Source organism: Tachypleus tridentatus, chromosome 13 (assembly GCF_004210375.1).
Source record: "Tachypleus tridentatus isolate NWPU-2018 chromosome 13, ASM421037v1, whole genome shotgun sequence".
In the NCBI taxonomy this organism is placed as follows: domain Eukaryota; kingdom Metazoa; phylum Arthropoda; class Merostomata; order Xiphosura; family Limulidae; genus Tachypleus; species Tachypleus tridentatus.
In genome coordinates, this window is record NC_134837.1 from 53785023 (window position 1) to 53811812 (window position 26790).

General features: G+C 34.7%; 2 protein-coding genes across 3 annotated transcripts in view; both read right to left on the reverse strand.

Annotated features, from left to right (window-relative positions):
* LOC143239355 (GPN-loop GTPase 1-like) overlaps nt 1-21991 on the reverse strand; it is a 54346-nt gene extending 32355 nt beyond the window's left edge. Inside the window, exon 1 of one of the 2 annotated variants that reach the window (XM_076480345.1) lies at nt 21649-21991. The gene's annotated coding sequence lies outside the window, so the exon portion shown is untranslated. Of the gene's footprint in view, nt 1-6932; nt 7205-21648 lie in introns of those variants that run through there. The other variant, XM_076480344.1, reaches the window with a different exon arrangement.
* The window catches only part of LIMK1 (LIM domain kinase 1), a 69948-nt gene continuing 65021 nt past the window's right edge, over nt 21864-26790 (reverse strand). Inside the window, exon 14 of the mRNA XM_076480342.1 lies at nt 21864-21991. The gene's annotated coding sequence lies outside the window, so the exon portion shown is untranslated. The remainder of the gene's footprint in view (nt 21992-26790) is intronic.

A 26790-nucleotide genomic window follows, 5' to 3' on the forward strand; every position in this document is an offset into this window, starting at 1 on the left:
GAGAGAAAAAAGTATATTGGATTAAAAGTGTCCAATAAATCCAGGCCTTACTACCAGTGTAGTGTTTTTTCTCTAATTTTAATAGGGGTATAATTTGTGAAATAATGCTTTTGCTGATCTAATTATTTCATACTCAAGAATTCTAGCTGTATAGAGAATGTTGAGATATTACAAATTGATTTGCATAAAATAATAAACTGGCCAAATACTTAGCAAATGTCCTGTAATTATAGTACATGCAAATTATTGCATTTAAATTATCATAATTTTATCCATGCATTCAAATGTTGATGAGTAACCTATTCTCATTAGCACAACTGAAAGAAAAGATCAGTTTCTTTTTTCTCAAGGGTATTGTTCAAAGACAGCCTTGAAGTATCAAAGATTGTCTTACCCTACTTAAGCCATCAAATTACCACTCTGTTGCTAGTAATAAAGCTAACAGAATTTTGGGGAGTGTTTATATACATACAAATTACAAATTTAAGAAAACAGGGTACTCACTAATGACTAGTTAGGCCTTATTTTGATTGATTGATTGATTTAGTGTTTTATGGCACAAAGCAGCTAGGCTATCTTCTCCAAACATCCAGTAAAAAGGTAAAAATAAATTAAATGTAGTAAAATACATAAAAGAAAATGAAGGTAAAACAAAACATCACTGAAAAACAGAAAAAGGATAAAACCAATGTTGACACCTAGTCAACAATGTTAAGAGAGAAAGTAGAGCAAGAGAAGTTGTAAAGGACTTTCTCTAGTAAAATGATAATGATCATAACCCACTGTCAGTCACCTGTACTTGGTCTTTCCAGTCCTGGTTCCAGGTTATGTGTCATAACAGCCATTATCAAAAGGTAAAATAAGAAACGTGTTAAAAGACAAAGCAAAATCATAAGAAAAATGAGATGTGAAAGTCGTCGACATACAGCCCATTCGCAACAGTGAGAGGGAGTTGTTCAGTAATGGCATTTATCTTTATACTGAAAAGTGTGACACTCAAAACACAGCCCTGAGGGACTCCAAGTTCCTGTACAAAAGAGCGGGAAAGTGTCGAACCCACACGAACTTGGAATCTCCTGTCCACTATGTTGTGCCATAAGCCTTCTCAATGTCAAAGAATATTGATACAAGATGTTGATGTTTGAGAAAGGCTTCTCTGATTGATGTTTCAAGTCAAATTAGGTGGTCCGTGGTGGAGTGCTGTTGTCGGAACCCACACTGGGTGGGCGAGAGGAGGTTGTTTGATTCGAGGAACCAAATACAACGAGCATTAACCATCCTCTCCAAGGTCTTACAGAGACAGCTCGTCAAAGCAATTGGACGGTAGTTTGAAGGAATCTTGGGATCTTTCCCAGGCTTAGAGAAAGGTAGGATAATAGCCTGGCACCAGGGATCAGGAAAAAACATTCTCCTGCCAGATCCGATTAAAGACAATTAGAAGAACATCAAGAGAAGCAGGAGAGAGATAGCATAGCATGTCATAGTGTACATCATCAGGTCCAACAGATGTACTGCCAGACCGATGAAGGGCCATTTTCAGTTCCACCAGTGTAAAGGGACAATTATAGTCAAAGAGATAGTCAGTTCGAAAGGAAAGAGGTGAACACTCTGCCCGAGTCTTGATGGCCAAGAAGGTGGAGGAACAAGCAGAAGTGCTAGATACCCGGCAAAAGCTTTCACCTAGAGTATCGATGATGCTCTGAGCATCAGCTACCTCTTGGCCATCAGAGAGTAAGATGGAGAGGGGGACAAAAATTGTAGTGCCCACTGACCTTTCGGAATCCTGTCCCATATGACCTTGGAACTGGTGATAGAAGATATGCCAGTTGTGAACTTAATCCAAGATTCCTTCTGGCTTTGACATCTTACCCACCTAGCATGTGCATGGGCCCATTGGAAAGCGATGCAGTTTGAAAGTGTGGGATATCTACAGAAAGTATCCCAGGCCCGTTTTTGAGCCCTCCGTGTCAAGTGGCAAGCAGGATTCCACCACAGATAAGGATATCATGGAAAACGTGTCAAGGTTTTAGGAATACACTGAGCAGCTGCTTGTATAATACAGTCAGTTACCGCTGCCACCCAGTTGTCTATTGATGGCTGATTCACGATGGCAGGATCAAGTTCTGTGAGAGCAGTGAAAGTGGACCAGTCTGCCTGATCCAGCTTCCACCGGGGCATGCGGGTAGGGTGGCATCGACCACGGCCACTCTCTCTCAAAAGGATAGGAAAATGATCACTGCCTAGTGGATTACTGTCAACCCTCCATGAAAAATGGGAGAATAATGAAGGGGAGCAAACCGAGAGATCAATAGCGGGTAAAGGAGTGACTAGGTGCATGAAAGAAAGTGGAAGAACCAGTATTGAAAAGAGAAAGATTGTGATCAGAGAGCATCCGCTCTACAGATCGGCCCCTCCCATCAATAATAGCACTTCCCCAGAGGGGATGATGTCCATTAAAATCCCCTACGATTAGAAATGGAGATGGCAATTGTTCAACGAGAGCATCAAGATCTGATTGATCATATGTCTCTCCAGGGGACAGGTACATAGAACAAACAGTGATGGTATGACCCAAGGAAACACGGATGGCTAGAGCCTCCAAGGGTGTGTTAAGTAACAAAGACAGAATGGGCACATGCTGATCAACCAAGAGTGCCACACCTCCATGTACTCGTCCATCACACAGCCTGTCATTTCTGTACAGAGAAAACTGCTGAATGGTGACTGTATCAGCAAGTTTTAGAAATGTTTCTTGTAAGGAAAGATATACAGGATGGTAGGAAGCAATCAGTTTTTTGATATCATCCAGATTAGAACGTAAACCTTGACAGTTCCATTGTATCAAGGTGGCCATTTTTTAACGACAGGAAGGTGAAGTGACTGGAGAACCCTTCTGTTTATGACCACGTCTTTTTTCCTTACTGTCCTTAGTCGGAGGAGGTCTATCGACCTCCATGGATCCTGCCCTGGGTCGAGTGGGCAGGTCTTTGTTATTGGAAGGGGATTCCAGTGACTGAGGATGCAAACGAATGATTGTTTTGCATCTTGGGGTGAGAGAAAGAGATGCATCAGAAGAAATGCCTGTATTTGAAACCAAAGGATGTGGATCTTGAGGTTTGTTGGAATGTATGGGAGGAACGGAGATGAGTGTGGAAGTCGATTCATCGACCTTTTTAACCATGGAGGTCAAAAGACTTTTCATTTGTTTTGAAAATGATTCTCTTTGAGGCACAAAGAGATCTGTCTGCACTCCCACTGTAGTTGTGGAATGAAGTGCAGCAGCATATGTCCGAGAGGGAGTGGCGGACAGCAATTTCAGAGCCTCAGAATAACTAATGTTATGTATCGTTTTCAAACGCTGGACCTCTTTTAACTCCAACCATTTTGGGCAAGAACGAAAGCAGGGAGGGTAAGAACCATTGCGGTTGACACAATGTGGATCTGTGTCACACTCATAGGCATTGTGGTCCTTGCCAGCACAACAAGCACATGTCAGCAAACCACAACATGAAGTCTTAGAGTGGCCAAACCTCTGACATTGGAAACATCGGAGAGGATTTGGAATGTACAGTCGTACCCTGCAAATTAGACAGGTGCACATGGTGATGTAAATGTCAAAACAAGGTTATTTGTCGGCAATGGAGATGCGCCTCACTGCAGAAACTCCTTGAGCAGAGAGTCCAGCGAGAATCTCCGACTCAGAGACGTTCTTCAAATCTCTCTCAACAATAACTCCTCATGATGAATTCAAGGTAGCATGAGGGGTAACCTCAATAGGTATATCCCCAATTGCCTTTGAATTCAAGAGGAGTTCACTGTGTTGGGTTGTGGATGTTTCAACCAATATGTCTCCAGATCGAAGCTTCTTTACTGACTTTGAAGAGCCAGCAAGACCCTCTAGTCCCTTCTTAATAAAAAGGGGGACATTTGCCCTAAAGGTGTTTCTGAAAGAGAATGTAATATAAGAAAATGAGGTACGTGTGTTACAGATGTTGAAGACTACTGCTCAGAGTCTTCAAGACGTGGTCATTTACCTATTGACTGTTTTTTCACTATTTTATTTACATTTTTTGAAGGAGGATCCATAGGAAAAAGGAAAATTTCAGTACCCACTGACCCCACCCACCATGGTACCCTACAAGGGGACGCACTCTAATGTCATGCAAGGACATTGCAGCAATGCCAGGGTTTAGTGAGCACTATACCCAAACACCAGCATTAGACACAATGTCCACAAGGCCCATTGAAAACTTCCAACACTGGTACTTGGTTGACTCTAGCCCAAGTGGACCAGCCGATTGACCCAAGGGGGACCACCCAAAGGCTGCCCGTCTACAGGAATTCAAGGCCAAAGTGGTGTGTTAGGGTTGGACCCCTCAACCACCAGGATCCTCTCCTCCCCTTCATGGGTCACCACGCACAGCAAACACGTGGGTGGATGTTTAGATCCCAGAGGAGGTAAAATGAAAGAACAGAACCTTCCCTGGGAGTTCCCCTCATCACGTACAGGAATTCACACCGAGGGGCATTATTTTCAGTACTATGTACAGTTATTTCTAGTCCAAAAAAATCTTATTTTGATTTACTGAAAATTGTTCAGTGAAAATATGATAGGATAATTTCTAAAATGTAAGAGTTATCTAACAGGTTTAACTCTCTTATTTTCTCTTACAAAAAGAAGAGCAAGAACCAACCTTATAAGTTCATATTATTTAGGAGGTCAATAGCAACCACTTCTGATTTCTTTGTGATATATTCTTACAATAATAAGAGGACAAAGTATAAGATTTATAAAAGGCAGCATATGCTTAAATAGACAGTTTTATTTTTCTAGTATGATGACTGGCTTATGACATGAATTGCAATAAAGAATAGTAGGGGCTAGTACTTTAGAGAATTTTAAGAGGAGAAAAAATTATTTTCTAAAATCTAAAGAGTAGCTTGAAACTTTTCTATTTCTCATGGAAAGATTTGAAGGATCAAATTGTCCCTTGCTGTTCATGTTTATAAAGAAAATTAGTCCAGCTAATTATAAAAAAAGTTCAATTTTAAAATATTTTATATTGTTAGTAAAGTTTATTCATTTACTTTTTTCTTTACATTTTTACTGTGTGTTAAAAATTAGATATAAATGGATCAGATGTTTTTGTACTTTTCACATAATGTTTTTCCTTTACAAAATAATGCTCCTACTAAAAAAAAAGTAAAGTTGGCTGGCAGGCAGGTACATCTCTACATTATCACATTATTTAAGGTATAAACTGAACATCTGGCAAATGTGTATTTAAAAAACAGTTATTCCAGATAATAAGAAATACCACATCCAAATTATATTATCACCTTGTTAAACATAATGTTACAAGAGAATTTTGTACATTTGAAATTACTTTTCCTTTAAATAATTAATCAGTTAAATCAATAGACATATAACAAAACATGATAATAATTCTTTATTTTTGAGTACAACCTTGTAGTCAGGGGGGTATAATACTCCAAGGTCCATTTTCCCCTACTTTATGCTATGCAATAATAACATTCTTCTTTATGGATTTTTTTTTCAGGTGGGTAATCAGAGTTTTACAGATGGGCCCACCTATTTTAAATGTTAAGAGTAGCTATGGAACAGTACATATTTTGAACTAAAATATACACTTGGAAGGCTAGTCTTTTTATCTACATTTACTCTAAAAGTATAAAATCCAAATTTTGATAACTATGAAAATCTGAATGCATAGAGCAAATACTTTTCAAGCTGAGATTAGATTAAAACATTTTTCTTTTTGCACATACGTAAGAAACTGTTGAGCAATGGGTACAAACGTTGAAGTTTGAAAATTGTTCTATTAATGGGATTTGCATGATTTTCATGGGGAATGAAAATATCAAAGTCATTTTTCTTATCAGTATCACATAATACAAAAGTTATTGATTTATCTAATTGGTAATATAATTTCTTAATAAAAAGATTCAGATCATTTATCGAGTTGCATGAATAAATAGCAGATGGGTTTTAACTGTAATAAATGCAAGATATTGCATGTGGATTATCAGAATTTGAACTATATGTATAATTTGAATAGGAATAACTAACAGTCACGACAAGACATCTTGGTGTAATAGTTGAGTAGTCTCTTAAATCATCCAAACAATGTGATGATGTTAGTGACAGGGCAAATAGGATTTTATGTTGTGTCTACAAATATATTAAATACAAGTCTAAAAAGGTTACACTTCTACTGTATAGGATACTCATTAGGCCACATTTGAAGTAATGTGTTCAATCTTGGCATCTTAACTTAGGAAGGACAATAAATGGTTCCAAAGGATTAACAGAACTACTACTAGAATGGTGCCTAGGATGGGAGGGTCATCATATGAGTGATTACGATCTGAAATTTTCTCTTGATTGAGGTGTTTAAGACTGTTAATTCCCTTTTTTCATACTTAATAGTGAGGACAGTAGGACTAGAGAACATTAATATAAATTTTAGCAGAGTAGGTGTCAACTTCAGCTAAGACGTTTATTTTTCTAACAGAATGGTTGGTCTTCAGAATAGGTTGCTATCAGATGTTGCGGCGGCAGTAAACTTAAGCGAGTTTACGAGAAAGCCTGATAATTATACAAATGAGCTAGTTTTGAAATTTTACTTTTACCTTTAATAGTTTTAGTTTAGTTGAATGGATGGACCAACAGGTCCCTTCTTATCCTTATATATTTGTATGTAAAACGTCACTAGGTGAGTGGTAAGTTTACACAATTAAAACACAAAAATCCGGGTTCGATTTCTGCAGTTTACGGCGGAAAACTTGCTCTACTTTAATAGCTAAGAGTAAATAGTTCTGTATTTTTGCATTATGAAAAACAATAATAGTTCATGGGGAAATATATTCCTAGTTACTTCATTGACTCACAAATAAACCTAACAACTTACCGTTTTTTGTGCTGCAGTTTTCACGTAATATATGGTATTCCCTTTCTATCTTTTAAACGATTTAATTTGTCATTCTGTGAGCTTGTACTAGTTGTCTCGCTTCTTGGTTTAAAGATAATCGGTTAATTAATTTTTTTAAACAATAAAGACATTTAAGATTAAATAAAGTATTGTTATTCTTTAAATTTAATACGGACCTAATTTACCCGGAACGTTTTTCAATAGCAATATAAAACAATTACCATGTGCAAATTAAAGCTTGTGCACCATCTAGTGACACTTAATATAACAAAAATGTACATGTACATTTTTTGTAGTTAATATTTTCATACCCATCTCTTGATTAAGATTTTCGCGTTTAAAGTAACTATTTACCTGAACTGATTTTTTGATTAAATATGATTGTAAGTTATTTTGTGCTGTAGAATAGTTACTGGTGGCGTACAGTATATATAAATAAAACAAGAAATAAGTTAAAATTAATTAATCAGTAAATTTTCGTGAAAAGCTACACATAATGATATCTGTGCATATACTCCTTTAATCAGACCCGGCATTGCCAGGTGGTTAGAGTGTTCAACTTGTAATCTGAGGGTAATGGATACGAATCCCCGTCACATCCAAAATGCTCGCCCTGTCATCTGTAGGTGCATTATAACGTGACGATCAATCCCACTATTCTTTGATAAGAGTCGCCCAATCATTGGCTGTGGATGGTGATGACTTATCTTACACTGCTAAATTAGGGACGGCTAGCACAGATAGCCTTCGTTTGGCTTTGCACGAAATTCAAAACAAAAGGCAAACAAGCCTTTTCTAATTTTCATTGATAGATTAGAGGGAAAGCAGTTAATCAACAACACCCACAGCCAGTTCTTGGACTTTTCTCGCTTGATCGTCACTCTTATAACATGCCCATTACTACAAATCGTAAATGTGAAAATGTCGAAAATTGTTTCTATATAAATTTGTTACTCCATTATAATGGACCTAAACTTTATTTTAGACTAGTGATGTTCCAGAATGACTAAATCTGATGTTACTTAGTTGAATTAGTAAGTCATATTTTACCAAGGCTGTTTGTTTGTTTTGTTATTATGCTCGATATTACACTAAAGCTATTTGGGTTCTGCCTACCACGAGTATTGAAACGTGGTTTCTAACAGTATACAGTTACGTCAGAAAGTGTTTGTACCCCTGCGTCGTGAGTAGCTTTTTCCTCATAACTTAAAAAGTATCACGATTAGGGTAATGAAAGTATGATATATTATAAATATTATACTAACACACATCTACATAATTTTTTTATGAGCAAAAACCCACTGCGGACGCAAGGATATAAACACTTTCTGTCGTAACTATAAGTCCTCAGACATAACATTATACCACTGGGGTGTTATTTTACATGCTCATGCAAATTGTAACTTTGAGATATATCATGGCCTATCATAGTAGAACTCTGTTATAAACGATTACACATTTTTACGGCCATGTATCTCACGGGAAGACAAAATATTATCTTCAAAGGGTGACTGATAACAACAAAACAAAGCAATGAGTTTATTGAGCGTTTGTTATCTAAAACAGTATGTACATCCGTAATTGCAATGTTTTTTTAAAAAACTGGTATTTGAGGTAATATTGTAGCAAACACATGATACGCTAGCATACCACACTTCTCCTCTTTCCTCTGTCAAAAGATTATTTTCAATCCAGCATTACTTTTCAAAGTTTATAACCAAATAAACTCACGAACATCTACTGTTAAAATATAAATAGAATAATAGAAGTACAAAAATAAACAAGAGTTTTATCTGTATGAGCTTGGATTCTTCGCCGTATGTGTCTGTGAGTTGTTAGCGATAAATTCGAACAATAAACGAACAATATGTAATCCACCTTTTTAACATAATATATTCAACACAAGTCAAAGGTATTTACAAAACAATTATTTTCACTATAGGATATCGCAACTGAATCTTGTAAAATGCCCACACATGCTGATTCAATTACTTTAGAATTCAATAGGTAAGACAAATTATTTTTCTCTACTCTGTTTCTCTCTAAACGATCTGTGATAAATTCACTTACGTTACCCAATATATTACACTGCACAACAAAGTTTTTGCTTCTTGAACACTGTTGAGTGCTCCTTATAGATTTTTGGCTGTTGATCACGAAAATCACATCCAAATTTGCCCATCACGTACTGTTTCATCGAAATCTTCGGTTTCACTAGGACATTGCTACAATGGAAAACGATATCAGGACAACTAAAATCCGTCAATGCTTGCTGACTACTGTTGGACACTGCAACGTGATTCACTGGATATTGAATACAAACGAAAATCTGGAGCAAAACACTTTTAATTATGTTAAACTTAATAGCATATTAGAAACATAAACGCAATTAAATACTTTATTGCCGGTAAACAGTTAACTGTCTATTTCTCAGAGTTACTACGTGATGAAGCAAAACCAAAACTATATTTATGCTTACCCGCCAGTTACCTGTCACAATCAGCAAAAACTTTTCAGGAAGCAAAACTTTTCAAAACAATTGTTGTGCAGTGTTATCATAGCTATATCCAAAACTTAAAAAAGTCCTCTCTCTTCAAAGACCATACAGACGAGTTCAATTTCTTGAGACCGCCCTTCAATAAGATAAATTATTCCCCCTTGTATCTTTGTTAAACTGTGAAACTCACTTTAAAATATCATCCATTACAACTAAGGTAACAATCCTGCAATCTAGCACAACCTTTTCTAACTAAATTTTCTGATTAAACTTTATTTTTTTTGTTGGTTACCACAGTTGTATCCAGTGCTTTAAATAACTGTCTCTTTTCTTCGTCAAAAATCCACACAGGCTGGTTCAGTTACTTAAACCCAATTGACAAGACAATTTTTTCCTTCTCTCAATGTAGCTGTGAAATAAACTAAAGAAGTCACTCGCATGCCAGCTAACTTTACGTTTTCTTTCACTAACTAACTTTTTCTTGACTTCTATTCACTTGGTAGTCTACAGTACCAAGCAGAAGTGTTTGGATAAGAAAATATTTCGTCATTCTTTCATTCCATTACAGATTGTAAATTATAATATTATAGTAATGACAACTGAATGAGCAGGGATGAGAGTATCTATCATTCTTTCGAATTCACATATATTTGTACTAAGGGCATGCTATAAGGTTCTACTTGAATGAACATATTAATCAAATTTAGGGTCTGAAATAACTGTCTTGGTACGCTATGGTTGATGATTGGAAAGGGATTACACTACCAAGAATGTAATAATTCCAAACACTCATTCAAATTTTGCAGAAAATACGTGTATGAGAAAGAAGCTGCTGTAGTTATTCAAATGATGCAATGGCCCCTACAGACTTCCAATCTCAACCCAATTGAGTAGATCTTGGATCTGATAAATCTAAAACTTAACAAATCAATAGTTGCTTAATGGGATTATACTACAGACATCTGGATTAAAATCCCAAAAGACACTTTGATTAAATATGTTGCCAACAAAGCCTGAAAGACTGTTTGCACTTATTAAAGCAAAATGGGAATACATGAAACGTTAACTTTTAGATTAACTCAAGTACTTTCAATGTATTTTTGTGGTACTAAATATGAATATTAATAAAATTTTGATGTTTCACCTGTGATCTAACTTCCATTATTGTTTGAAAGTAGCCTAAAATCAAATGTTTGACCCAAAACTTCTGCACAGTATTATGTTTGTTTCATATGAAATGGTCGATTGTACAGGTAAACAATAAAATGCCATATTTTTAACAAATACTAATCTTATTAATCAAAATATGCTCCATTTACTAGAATGATTTTTCTCCCAACTTGATAATAAAGAAAATATCTCATCGCTATAAAACTCTGTTGTTTTGGAGACAATAAGTGCTTCAAAGGTTTCGAAAATAGTCTCCTGATTCATAAATAATTTGTTCCAGAAAAAACAATTCCAAGAGCTGGGAAAGGAGATAATCAGTTGGAGATAGGTCAGATGAGTATGGTGGATGCTCCAAAATGTCATATTTCTATTCTTTCAATTTTGAAATAATGATTTGGATTACATAGGTCTGTCGTTATCTTGCAACAGAACTGGTCCATACCTGTTTACCAACGATGACTCTTTGGTGGTTAGTTTTTTATGCATTTTATGAATTTATTGGAAGTAATATCGTGCTGTAATTGTTTCAAAGGAGTAATGGATAATTCCCTCTGCACACCACCATACTATCACTATAACTTTTTTTGGGTGCAAAAGCAGTATCAGTGCATGTCTTAGAGATTCACTTGCATCTAAACATTGTCCTGATCCTTTACAGTTGTCATATAGGATCCACTTCTCGTCGGAGGTAACGATTCTCTTCAAGAATGACTTCTTCTTGTTCCTAACCAGTTTCTGCTCTTCTGTCAATTCATGTGGTACCCATTTGTCCATTTTTTAATCTTTTCAGGAGCCAATAAAACAGTTTTACTGAAATCTTCTAAGTCTGCTGCAAGTTTCTGAACTGTCGTTTGAAGGTTAGCTTCCACAATAGCTCATAATCTCTCTTCATTCACAACAGATTGAGGCCTTCCTTGGGATTCATTCTCGAGGTTCATATTACCAGAACAAAGTTTCTCGAACCAATCCCGAATAGTCTGTTGAGAAGTAGTCCCTTGTCCAAATGCTAAATCAATGTTTTTAATGGCCTCAGCTAAAATTTTTCCCAATTTGAATTCATACAAAAAGTATTTTCATTTACTTTGAAGATATCATCTTGCACAGAGCTCCAAAGAAATAAAAAGCAATTATAATACAACTTCGCTTGACAGACAAATGAAAATCACAACATTTTTGTCAATATTGAAGAGCATACAGTCAAATTACTGTATTCAACTGATTCTCATTGCATCCACTCTTCAACTAAGCAAAAGTCGGCTATTTCTTATGAAACAACCTAATATATGCCTTACCCAACTTAGGCCTGGAACTTTCTACAAACTAGAAAATGATATGATGTAAGAATACTTACATAGAGAGAAAAATAGAGGTTGCAATAATGGTGGCATCAACAATACTACAACAATTGGACTACAGGTACACCAACACACACAGCATATGGCTCTTGCCAAGTTTCATAGTTAAATTTGTCATAGCTATTACTTTAAAAACAACTTTTAACACTTGTTATAAAAACTAAATATTCATTAAATATTAAATCATTAAACAAATAATAAATATTAAGCTAAAGAGTCTTTTATGTCCAATAATGAGTCCATCTTCAACAAAATATATTTAAAATGTTTTTACACTACATACAAAGACTGCTTTCAGATTATACACTAAGTCTTCTCATATATTCTGCACCAATATTTACAGTTCTCTTGTTGGTTTATCCTCACATAGGGCCTCCAGTAGGATCCCTTATCTTCCACTTGATCTTGTGTTGACTGAGTCCTGCCTTCCCTAATCTATCTGTATACTACTGGCACATTAGATTTTTACCTCTCTTTCTTTTTGTCGGGCCTGGCATGGCCAAGCGCATACGGCGTGCGACTCGTACTCCGAGGGTCGCGGGTTCGCGCCCGCGTCGCGCTAAAACATACTCGCCCTCCCAGCCGTGGGGGCGTATATTGTGACGGTCAATCCCACTATTCGTTGGTAAAAGAGTAGCCCAAGAGTTGGCGATGGGTGGTGATGACTAGCTGCCTTCCCTCTAGTCTTACACTGCTAAATACACGGCTAGCACAGACAGCCCTCGAGTAGCTTTGTGCGAAATTCCAAAAAACAAACAAACAAATTCTTTTTGTCAGTAATTTCTTCACTTATGTTGATGCTCTTGTATGCCTCATCTCCACCCACTGGTCTTAGGTCTAAGCATTCTCCATATTTTATAACAAATTCACTGTATTTTTGTTCTACATCAATAACAGCCACACCTGTTATGTCCATCTGCACCCTTATGATTGGCTTTCCTCTTTAAGTATCTCTTCAACAGACTGGCATGGTGAACCTCAAAGAACCCATTCACTTTCACTTTATAGTGCATTCTGTTGACCACTTTCTGCACAGCAAAATTTCCTTTCCAGTGCCAGGTAAGGTTGTTGTGGATAGCAGAACTAAGACTTTTTGTTTGACCTCAAAATGACAGTCCTTTGCTTTCTTATAATATAAATATTTGTTAGTGTATTTGATGTGTTTAGCTTCACTAGTAGAACTGTTTTAGTAGGTCCTGTTCAATAATCCTTTCTGGTCCTCTGTTTTGTAAGTTTCTTTCCATTTTGTAGTGTGTTCAACTTTCTCTTGGGCACTGTCCTGAAGTTTTTATAGAGAGGGTTCTTTCTTCTACAGTTTGTTCCACTTCTGTAGACTTACATTTAGGATGTTACTACTTGATACTTGCAAAGGCTTGATGTCTTGCTTTATCTTATTCCCTTGAGCTTTAGTGGTGAATGCAACTACCACATCACACTTTTTTCTGCTATGTGGTATGTTGCTAATTGTTAACACTTTCATACAAATTGTCTCAAAGTTTGCTATGTAGTATGGAATATCCACCTATATTTTTGCATGGGAAATTTTCTCACTGTCCCATTAATCAGTATACACAAGTGTGCCTTGCCTGTCATCTGGTTCTCAGTCACTTGAATAGTTCTAACTGCTGCATTACTTTCTAGGACTTTTACTTTCTTGTCCCTAACATGACATTAGCCTATTGGTATGTTGAAAATTGTTGACAAATTGCAATATATATAACATGCTTTGATCACTATTGCCACCATTGATCCATTTGTTAACTTAAGTTGTACAGTGATCAATCATAGAAACAAAACATCTTTCTTGTGGTGAATCTAACATGTTTTCTTGATGCTGTTTGGTATAGCAGGATAATTTATGGTCACAATAACTATTTTCTTGTTTCTTACCAGCACTACTTCTGTAAGTAGTTCCATCTGCTTTATGTTGAGATTTCTGCTGTTGTTTGTTGGTGATAGACTTGCACTCCTTTGCAATTTGCCCAGTTTTATAACAAATATAGTATATCTTCAGCTGTTTATCTGTTAAGCTCCTGTCACTTTTGGTAGACCGCTATAACAGGCAAGCCAGGTAGGCTAATCATTGGAGTTTCACGTTTATTGCCAGTCACATCAAATTTATAAGAAATTGAGATTTGCAGTTTCAAATGAAGCATCCAAGTCACTAACTTGAGGAAACTTATGGTTAGATTAAAGAATGACTCTGACACTAAAGCTCCACTAAATCAACAACACTTTAATACACCATCTCAAGATACTTAGTTATATCAAAATTACCAAATGTATCTTGAAATATATTAACATCAAAAATATCAAATTCATCAATTTGAATTAGTAACTGTTCGTTGATCATACTTTCTATAACAGCCAATAAATTATTCAACATTACCAACAGATTATTGATTATTATATTGACTGAATTCAGTTCATTCATATCTTAACACTATATATTCAATTCTATATATAAAAATGGACAGCAGTAATTTACTTACATAGAAGCATTTGAATTGTAGTGAAATACCTAAAATGCCATAAATGCTAACATTCCTCCCTCCTTTATAAATTTTTATCACCAATAAAAATTTCATCACCTATGTTTCCATTTCTCTTTTTTTTTTTTGGTAGATCAAACAACACTTACAATAATTTTGTTATATCTTACCTTATTGAACAATCTGCTAAGTTTCCTAGCAATTACTACCGCTACTTATTAATTACTATTACAATTCTTTAAATTAATCCATTTAACATATAATATCATCATATATTTATCTCCACCAATAATAACAACATCAATTATATAAGCTATCATTTATCAGGTTTAAGTAACAGTTATCTTTACATTATCCCATTATACACTTCTGACATTGGATAAAACCTAATCATAGTGCTAGCAATAATACTCATTCTATAAAAGCAAATAGCTTAACACAATTACAGTGACAATCCATTACATTATATGATTATATAAACCATAAAGTCACAATAATTATCTTGTTAATATGTTATATATTAAGGGTAGCTCAAGAGTTGGTGGTGAGTGGTGCCTTCCCTCTAGTATTATGCTGCAAAATTAGGAATGGCTAGCACAGATAGCACTCATGTAGCATTGAGCAAAATTCAAAAACAAACAAATTATATATCAAGAAATCATCTAAATACTAAAACATGCAGCAAGTTTAAGTTTATTATATGACAATCAGTTTAAGTTTATTATATGACAATCAGTTTAAGTTTATTATATGACAATCAGTTTAAGTTTATTATATGACAATCAGTTTAAGTTTATTATATGACAATCAGTTTAAGTTTATTATATGACAATCAGTTTAAGTTTATTATATGACAATCAGTTTAAGTTTATTATATGACAATCAGTTTAAGTTTATTATATGACAATCAGTTTAAGTTTATTATATGACAATCAGTTTAAGTTTATTATATGACAATCAGTTTAAGTTTATTATATGACAATCAGTTTAAGTTTATTATATGACAATCAGTTTAAGTTTATTATATGACAATCAGTTTAAGTTTATTATATGACAATCAAATAATTTCTTCTTTCTTTATTTTTCCAGATCTTCTTTTTCTTATTGTTCTCTAGTTTCGTAATACTCCTGTTGAAAGAAATGGTACACTGATCTGTCTCTTTATGATCCACTCACACTACAGGCAGACCTTTCATTTAGCACAGTGTTCAAATAGTTGTACATGGTAATCACGAAAAACAGGACTATCGTGATTTAAATGTCAGTATACTGGGCATCCAAAATTTTCCAGATGTACACTCCCATCAACTGTATTACGAGTCTTATTTTCTCTAATCCCTCACAGTAAAGTTTATTATACATATGATCATAAAACAGCAGATATTAATCAAATCTGTGAAGCTGTATTCTCTTCCTTCCCACATGATGTTGTACTAGCATGTCACGTACCACACGACATATCTATTATCTTCCTCACTCAGCATTTTCCTCAGTAATGGTGTTCTAAAACTGTAAGTGTCAATCTATTCCATAAATTTGTCATTGATGGCCAACTCCTCCACTATGTAAATGTATGCTCCCCTAAAACTTTCGGTTTCAAGTATGGGAGCTTTACATTTCTTCTTCCTGCAGTGTTATAATTCTAAGTTAGGTTAAATCCAAAACACTGTCGATTTAGTAGTATATCATCACAGTTCTATCTTTTTCCTTGTCATCAACCCAGTATTTTATAACCAGTTGGAAGTAGTTCAGAGTTTTCCATCACTGTCTGAAATTTATTCTAATTCACTCATGCACTTCACTTGTTCATTCTTCTCACCCACTCATTTGATATTGCATATATCACGTTATCTTCGGTTTTCTTTTTCTGGTGACAGCAATTTCTAGTACTTTCTTCATCATACATTAAACTAAATCTTGTTTAAGTAACACTGATTCTCGAACTTTTTATTTTCTAAACCTATTAATTTTGTTCTATAAATTTGCTTTTTATAATTTGCTAGCCTAATTTTGTCATCTGTATTTGTCCTAATTAGATGGGTCACAGTTATTTAGTTTTTCTACTTCTGTAGTTTTTGAATAGGACAATCTTCTATTAACTGTCTCGGTTCTTTTCTTCATTTTTGATTTACGCAGGCAACCAGATGTCTACAACTTTTTCCAGGCCAATTTGTCTTGTTTATTGTATACAATTATACTGACTAATATTACTACTAATCAAGTCTGTAGACATAAATTCATGTTATAGAACATGAGACTTCTGGAGATTTCCTTCTGAACTTCTATCCTAGGAGACTGATTACTACTGTTGCTAGTGAAGACTGACTGCTGGCACATTATCTAAGGTTTAACTAAGGTTATAATCATGGATCACTATATCACATTCTATCATTACTGGGTTACTTGGTATGTCATTCTCAGTTACTAAGACACTGTCTAATGTCCACAACTTTATGCAAGCCATTTTTCTCGTTTATTATATAACATAATATTTACTATTACTATAACTAATCCTATCACCAGTGAAGTAAATACCTCCCATTTAGGTAAACTCTGGTATCAACATCAAATGACTTCTCTAATGCAACTAGTTCTTCTCGTAACTGGCCTAATAATCGAACATACTGTGGAAATGGTATGTCTTCAACACTTATCTATTTATCTCCAGATAATACCAAATTTCCTTCTCCAACAAAACAACTTGTGGTTGAGTTGGCATTGGATCACGTGATCTACGGTTATATTCATAGGTCACTATATCAACTTGTGTCATTACTGGGGTACTTGATATATCATTCTCAGTTACTGACGCACTGCCTTCGTCACTGATATCTTCAACTCAGGCATCCTCTGTCATTATTACTTTGTCACTAAATATGACATTATTATACTTTGACTCTGAGGTTTCTGTTTGTATTATCTCTTTATCATCAAAAGACAAGTCAGATGCACTTGAATTATCAATTTATGTTTGTAGATTCTCATTTTGCTTATCTACCTTCGTGTCATCAGTTAAAGTTTCATACTGATACGATTTATACTCTTCCCTTGCTTATCTACCTTCGTGTCATCAGTTAAAGTTTCATACTGATACGATTTATACTCTTCCCTTGCTTATCTACCTTCGTGTCGTCAGTTAAAGTTTCATACTGATACGATTTATACTCTTCCCTTGCTTATCTACCTTCGTGTCATCAGTTAAAGTTTCATACTGATACGATTTATACTCTTCCCTTGCTTATCTACCTTCGTGTCATCAGTTAAAGTTTCATACTGATACGATTTATACTCTTCCCTTGCTTATCTACCTTCGTGTCATCAGTTAAAGTTTCATACTGATACGATTTATACTCTTCCCTTGCTTATCTACCTTCGTGTCATCAGTTAAAGTTTCATACTGATACGATTTATACTCTTCCTTCTTCTTCTTCAATCTTTTAAAATGCATTTATTGTTTACTATTTCTATAGATCTCCTGGATTTCAAAATTTACTGGACTTTTTTTGCTTTATAACTCTAAATGGTCCCTTCCATAGTTTTGCTAGGTTTTTGATATCTCCTTCCTCAACAACAGAGTTGTTTAACAATACTTTGTCCCATCATCCTATTTCACTAGTTCATGTCTTCTTATTAGCTTGCTTTATATGCTCACCAGTTTTATAATCACAACCTACTGCGTGATTCACCTTTCTAGTAGCTAATATCTCTTATATAGGTAGAATTACATCTTTACTATGTAATATAAATAATGGACTTTCCTGAATAGTCTCATTTTCAGCACTTTCATATGCTAATAATAACACGTGAACCTGCTGATCCCATTTTCTGATGCTTCTCACAACACTGAGATATCGTGTCAAATAAAGTTCTATTGAATCTCTCTAATAGACCATTAGCAGCTAAATGGTAAGTGGTATGTCTGAATTTGCTTAACACCTAGTAACTTATAAACGTCCTTCAAATACTTAGGAATAAAGTTATTACCTCTATCTATTAGTAAATACTGAGGTAAACCATGTCTAGCTACTATGTTATTTCAAACACTTTGCAACTAATAATACATATTTATTTCCTGCATAAGATATCGGCAATTTGTCTAAAATATCCATAGCTATTAACTGAATTAACAAAAGCAAATGTGCTGTGAATGGCATGCTACGATAAGTTTTCATGACTTCAGTTTTTAAAGTATATGGTTTAAACAGTAAGGCCACTTTTAACTTATCATAGTCCATAGCCTTTGTCCAAATTCTGACTTTGGGTGAATCTTTCATATCTCTCCAGGAAGACATCCATATCATCTTTCTGTCTATCACACTTGGACAGCATGGGTTGGCTAGCCTTGATCCCATTGTCATTCTTGGAATCTTTATTTTTTGTTGGGTAAACTTTGAAAGCTCAGTTTGTTCTCTTATTCTCTTTATTTCTAGTCTCTCCTCTCTCTCTCTTCTTTCTCCACTTGTGCTCTTATATTTTCTCTCTCTATTTCCTTTTCTTAGTTTAGTATTTCTTCCTCTATATATGTAAAAACGGCTCGTTTTATGTTGAGAATTTTTTTTTTTTTTTTTTTACGTAGAGGAGCGAACAACCTCTTTCAAACATATGGTCAGCTTCCTGTCAGTTACCTCTTTCTTTGTGAACCTGACGATGACCGAAGAAGATCGAAACGTTGTTCGCTTCTCTACGTAAAAAAAAAAAAAAAATCAACCCAAACGAGCCGTTTCTACATATATATTTTTCTCTACAAATGGGTTTTCTCAACATCACTGATTACTTCTTCCTCTCTTCTATGTCTATACTCTCGTTCTAGTTATTGTTGCTGTTTGACAAACTCTCGTGAATCACTATCTTTTAACACAATACACTCTACTTTCTCAATCCAATTACTAAAATCTGTTGACAAAGTTCTGTAGCATGGCTATAACCTCTACACTCTTTTTGCTTCCACTGTATAAGCCTGGCTAGCTCGCTAAATGTTAGAGTTTTATATATTTGGGCTTGTATACTTTATAGTAGGTGACTGTGGCTTGTTGATAATATAGTAAAACAATAAACCGACAACACATAATCCACTCGTTTTAACATAATATATTCAAAACAAGTCAAACGTATCTACAAAAAAATTCTTTACACTATGGGATATTACAGCTGTATCCAAAACTCTAAATAATTCTCTTTTCTTATCAAAAGTACATAGTTACTTTAGAATTCCATTCACAAGACGAATTATATTTCTCTATCTGTTTCTTACTATCTGATCAGTGATAAATTTACTTATGTTACCCGTGGATTACCACAATTCTATCGAACTTTAAAAATGGTCCCCTTTCTGTCAAAGTTCACACAGACGCATTCAGTTACTTTATAACATCCTTTAGCAAAACAAGTTATTCCTCTTATCTCTGTTAAACTGTAAAACTCACTTTAAAATATTGCCCATTACGGCTAAACTAACAATCACATAGTCTAATTAAACATTACTTCTTTTGTTGGTTATCACAGTTGTGTCCAGAGATTTAAATAATTCGTGATGTAAGTGTTAATACCTATATCAGCCGTCATGAGATACGGATTTAAATAACTGTCTTTTTTTTTACTGAAAGTCCACACAGACTGGTTAAGTTACTTTAAAACTCAATTAACAAGACAATTTATTTATCTTTATCTCTGTTGTTACAACACCGAACTGTGAAACACACAGCAGAAATCCCCCATAAGGCTAATCACTCACATGCTGGTTAACTTACGTTTTCTTTCACTAACTTTTCTTTCATGACTTGTGTTCTCTTGGTCACATATATGGAATATTAATATAAGCTCACTGATGGGGTCACTTGGCCATAGAAAACTTCAGGAATAACCCAATGATAGACATGATGCGCTTTCCCATATCTGTTGCATTGGCAAATAATGCAACGTCATCCATAGAATCAGTTACAGTAAACATCAAACCAGTATTTTAAGTGTGAGGATCGACTGCTTAATCCAAACCTTCATCTTAAATAGAGTCTTAGACAGATAGCTCTCATTGAAGCGATGTTCCAGGACGCACAGGATGTAAGGAGAGTTACAACTGTCCACACTTTTCTAAAACTGACTTTAGAGACATGGTGTTAAAATGGGACAGTAGCCAAACGACATTTCTATGGCCGTCTATGTTCACACTGTATTTATCTATATAACATGTATCTTTAATGCCTGTGAGCTCAGTCCTCAGGTTTTATTGAGTCTACATCTCCATCTGACCAATATCTATAGCTGTTTTATATAAATGTAGTCCAGGCTTAATAGGAAAGAAATGGACTCGAGACTGCAAAAATGATTCCTATATATGAACTGACTCAGAAGAAGCCAATCTATATTATGAGTTATGTCCATATAAAGGTTTAATACGAGCTAAGTGTAATTTATGAAGTTTCATAATATGAATATTATTTAATTTCACTCTGCGTATTCAAAAATATTCTAACATAATTAAATAAAGTTTACATTTGATATGATATCTAAGTTACTGTTTATGAATTCATTTACTACTGATAATTTTACTCAATGTCATAAATATTTCATTTCGTCCAATCAAAATATTATACACTGCTCTTACTAAAAACAACAGTTAAAACTGTGATTTTACACAAAGTGTGAGATTTTGTTGCTCTTATCTTTCCATGAAGATCTGCAAAATGCCATATATTTTCTTACAACAGCTACTGGAACTAGCATGTGCACTGCATTTTCAAATAATATTTCACAAGTAAGTAATCACAGTTAATTTAATATTAACAAGGTCTTAACATCCAATTCAAACTCTTTACTTCTATTCATAAGCATATTTAAATAATTCTGTTATTTTTGTAACTGATACATTTGTTATTCAACATTTCCGAACAACTTAGTATGGTATTCATATCGATACAAGAATGTGAAATCATACACACGTATTTATTTATTTATTTATTATTATATATATGTGAAGTACATTCATCTAGAAGCCAACAAACTCAACTCGTTTTTTTTTTTCCTTTTCAGACATTACAAATTAAATCATCAGTGGTAAAATTCAGCTAAACTAAACACTTTAACCTAAAATTCTTATAAGGCCAAGGTTAATGTTAATATAATATATTTCAGTATAAACTTAAACAAAATATAACTTCTTTATCACACATAGAGAAGATACATACGTTTTCCAAGTTTATGGAGAGAAGGTACAGTGAGTACCATGAGGTATTTTCGATAGAACTTTTCAATATAGCCAGATCAAATGAGCGTTTTCATAAATTGTTAGATATTTTGCATTGGAAATCACTCGTACATTAATAGACAAATATTTCACAGCATAAGATGGAGTCCTGACTAACTGAAGCAGAGCAGCAGGTCTCACATGTATGGAGCCTACACTGTCATATATCACCTCTTTGTCATACGATGATTCTTCATAGCTGCACGTTAACAAATGCAGATTTTTACTACTCCATATAATCTTGTGGACACTGTGGGACGTTCACTCTGTGGAGGGTCAAACATCTGTGTACAGGAAGAAAAATATTCTACTGAAACATTACGATGTTTGCCAGAAAATCTCTTAATCTCTGTTCTGTTGTAAGTGCTCATCCAAGTAAGATCATTTGGTATTAACAGAGGTAACAAGAATATACTTAAAGTCTACATTACCCATTGTACTAAATCATGAGACAAAGTGTTAATTTTACTCCACCTAACTCTTTACATAGCTTAGAAAATGCTGCCTATAGAAGTTAGTTCCCTAGTCTATGAATATCATTTATGTTGCTGCTGCAAATCTGTAATATTTAGTGCTCCCCCAATACATGGGCCACAAACTGTGTCAACATATTGACTAATGGCGCACACAACTAGAGATGACCAGCGATATTTAAGGCTATTTTCTATAAGGAACTCTCAGACATTCACTGTAATTTATCAGGCTTCCTAACAAAGCTTTTACAAAATATAGGAGGTTCTTATTTTATATCCGAGTTTGTAATATTGTTAATTTAAGTTTATAATAAGTCAAAAACTATAGACTTTACATTTTATTAAGCCCTAAATACAATCTGAGCGAATGTATGTGATACAAATATCCCTCTTTAGCTACTTTTTAATATTCACTTTTGAACTAAGAAATAAAATAATATATATAATTAAAAGTCGAGTTACAGGTCAAAGATTGATTTAATAACACAGAAATTTAATAAAACTTTCAACGTAAGTTTATAAAACGTTATGAAATACATTAAGACCCCTATCTGTATAAAAAGGGTAAATAATAAAGTTTCTGCCATACATGTAGTGTCAATAGTGTTTTACAATGACTACAACTACAAGTATTTTTTCTATGTTGTACAGAATTTACAGTCAGTAGATTTATTACACGATCTAATCCATCCTGCAACTGCAATAATGCTGCTCTAATTTCACTATCACTGGTGTCAGTATCTAACAATAAATTTTTGCCCTGTTGTGAATATGTGAATACTGGGGCTTATACTAAAGCACGTTTCACGGACTGGAATTCCTTGCTCACGGTTTTACTCTATCTGAAGTGTATCTTAACTTTAGTGAGAGTTAATTACGGTTTGAAAATCTTACAGAAGTTGAACATAAACTGACGATATTGTGATGAAGCTGTGAGCTGCTCATTAGTCACAGGATGAAGCTAATGTCAAACCACTGGTGTTTTAGTAGGATATATGGGGATTCCATATATATCCCTAATATGATCCAACATTTCTGTTGGATGTACATTTTCATGATTTCATTTTCAAGCCTGCCTGTATTTTGTTTGGAATAACAGACAGCAAAACTCGAACGTGTAAACAAATACCAAAACGTCATCAGTGTAGACCGGACATTGCAGTTCCTTCAGTGTAAATGTTGTTAGTCTTTCAAAAGTTGTGGGTATGTCACAAAAGCCAAAAGCTACGATACAAAACTCATACAGATAGTGCTAAGTCATTTCTTATCATCCAGCCTGATTTATCAGCATCCAAATTTTATGGCTAATACTTTGAACTATTGGACCCTATTCAATGCAATGTTTATGGTAGAAGAAATGTTTCAATGTAAGTAACCATATTTACCTCTATAACATAACAAAGAAACTACTAGAGTCACTACTAGAGATGACCAAACAATTTCTGAAGGCTGCACAAACCAATCTTTTAACATTTATTCTACCATTGTTTCTCAGCACTGACTGCACCATTGGTAATCCATCGAAGTGTTAATAGTGTTTGTTTGTTTGTTTTTTTAACCAGACGTGCATCTTTTGTATCTTTATGATGCTGTGTTGGCTATCTGGTCATACAAATACTTTGGTATATTTAGCCAACAGGTCATTGATATTGCAATGAGTTTAGATTGTCTGAACAACCACCAAGTATGAACGCAGTCCTGTTGATAATCATATATTCAATTTTAGATGGGGTTTAACAGAAGCAATCTTAGAAATACTGCTATCTTCGGTTACTTATATTTTTGGCTCAGCATGGCCAGGTGGTAAGGGCGTTTGACTCGTAATTTGAGGGTCGCGGTTTCGAATACCCGCCACACCAAACATGCTCGCCATGGAGGCATTTTAATGTGCTTGCCAATCCCCCTATTCGTTGGTAAAAGAGTAGCCCAAGAATTGGCGGTGGGTGGTGATGACCAGCTGCCTTCACTCTAGTCATACATTGCTAAATTAGAGACGGCTAGCGTAAACAACCCTCGTGTAGCTTTTCGCGAAATTGAAAAACAAACTAATTTCTACTTTTTCACCATGCTAATTACTATTCTAGAGAGAAATTGGATAACAAATTAGCCATAACTGCAGAACAGTATTATAATTTCGTTCCTCTTTACAGAAATGACTACCTGAGCAAATGTTGTTTACTTTCATGAGTAGGTTCTATAAGAGCATTACATGCTAAATTTCATTCATAATAAACTATGGAATACTGCTTGTGTAAATGAGAGTACTGCTATTTCCTCTCTCACATGAACTGTAGTACACTATTCCTGGATCCACTTCGGTTGGCTTCAGATAACTCTCACAAGACATCAATGTACTGCTTGCACAGGAAAAACTGGTAAACTCCACAGTATGTTCATCCCAAGGCTGCTAATGCCAGAATCATGAAGTGTAAGAGCTACCTTCATTCTGTGACTGATGGACATAGTTGGAAAGTCATATCTTCATTCATATTTACTCCACCTCCATTCAAAAGAACAAAATAGTTGTTGACTGGATCAGGTGATGTTTTTTTAAAGTTTCAATATAGTATGAGATATATTAATCTTCTGGCTACTCCTGTATCAATTAGGGACTGTATCTTTTGCGTTATAACAGGCATGAAACAAGGTTCATCCATCCTGAAAGCGTTTGGCTAACTTTGGTGAAAACTGTCTACTGCACTTACCCAAATTAGTGCCCAGGTCTAACGTAGGCTTAACTGGTTCCTAGAAATGTAACAGTGTTGTTCAGTGCCTGTTACTACCCCTTCTGTGCTTGCTCAACTGTCAATCAAAACTGATAGCTTTGTCTTCGTTATATGTGGGCAAGTTATGGGCACTTGGTCTGAAAGTAGCTCAAGCTCCATAGGCAAAGCAAATACTTTGTTCTTCTCTTCTACAACAACATCCAAGTACAGGTATCATCAGCATATGCCACAGCATGTAAACTATGAGAGAACTGGGATAGTTATGCCAATTCACAAGATACCAATAAAAACTGAGATTTTAATTTCTGCAGTATGTTATGGATTTACTATTATACATTTATTTTAATATCTGAGCTTCTTTCAATTTGATGGATGTGACATATATTGTTGGATGTGTATTGTGCAAGTACTACCTGTTTACTAAATTAGTAGAAAACCTTCGAGAGCAAGACTCAACTGATGTGTCTTCAGACATTGTTGAGCATTCGAGAATCCTGAAATCCAAATTATAACATTTCATTGTTGCATTTCTGTGTACCATTTAAGCTTTGACCAAAAAATAAATTATTTTTAAAATCTCAGTAATATTAGCACTTATTATGTTGCGGATTATAATTTATCTCGGCTGAGTGTCTGATTTGTTATGTCACGTACACTACGTATTAAGTTTTCAACTAGTCGGAAATTTTAATTATAATTTAGAATTTAATTGAATTTCAATACGTATCAAATTTATGATATTTGCCAATATGAATTATACACACAATTTTATTTCTTAACACAAATATATTTTAATATACAAATAACAATACAATTGATATTAATGGTTATTTCAAATACTGGTTTACATACAATAGTTTTATAAACTTACAAACTATACTGAATCTTCTATCTAGTCTAGTATTGAATATTTTAGCGACGGTCCAAGTCCGTGATGAGCAAATTAACTCTAAGTTGATATAGTTACACCTAGCTTTTGTTTGTTTGTTTTGTAGCACAAAGCTACTCGAGGGCTATCTGTGCTTGCCGTCCCTAATTTAGCAGTGTAAGACTAGAGGGAAGGCAGCTAGTCATCACCACCCACCGCCAACTCTTGGGCTACTCTTTTACCAACGAAAAGTGGGATTGACTGTCACATTATAACGCCCCCACGGCTGGGAGGGCGAGCATGTTTGGCGCGACTCGGGCGCGAACCAGCGATCCTCAGATTACGAAGCGCACGCCTTAACGCGCTAGGCCATGCCGGGCCATACACCTAGCTTAAACTAGCTAGCTGTATTTTCTTGGCTGGCCTCATACTGCTTACAACATGACATTTTTTCGACGAAGATATTTAATGTTCTCGTAGAAATATTAACGTCCGAAATTAATTGACTGAAGCTAAGCGGTTTGTAATGTTCGAATTCTATAAACGTTTCTGTTCAAATGTCTGTAGTTTACTATTAATAAAAAGTTATTACACTTTTAATTTCCGAGACTTATAATATACTGACTGTAGCTGACCAACAATATTCTATTAACTGTCTTGTAATGGCTAGCGTTTATACTAATTAAGCAAGATCCTCGAAAATTCACTTGGCAGCAATATTCGAAGATACGCTAGCGCTTTCGTAAAACATATATTGTTGATTCTTACTTTCAAGAATCTTCTACAAATTGAGAAAACAGGCAAGTCTAGTGCAATACAAAATTAACCATATAAGTTACACGCATTAAACTGAAACAAATGTAGATATTAAAATAAAAGTTTAACAGTAAATCTGTCACACCCTAAGGAAAGAATACATGGATTCCACATTATTGTATTCGTAATATATTTTCCTGAGTATGTTATAAACGGTATTCTCCTACTTATACACAACCAGTAGCAGTAATTATGACAAT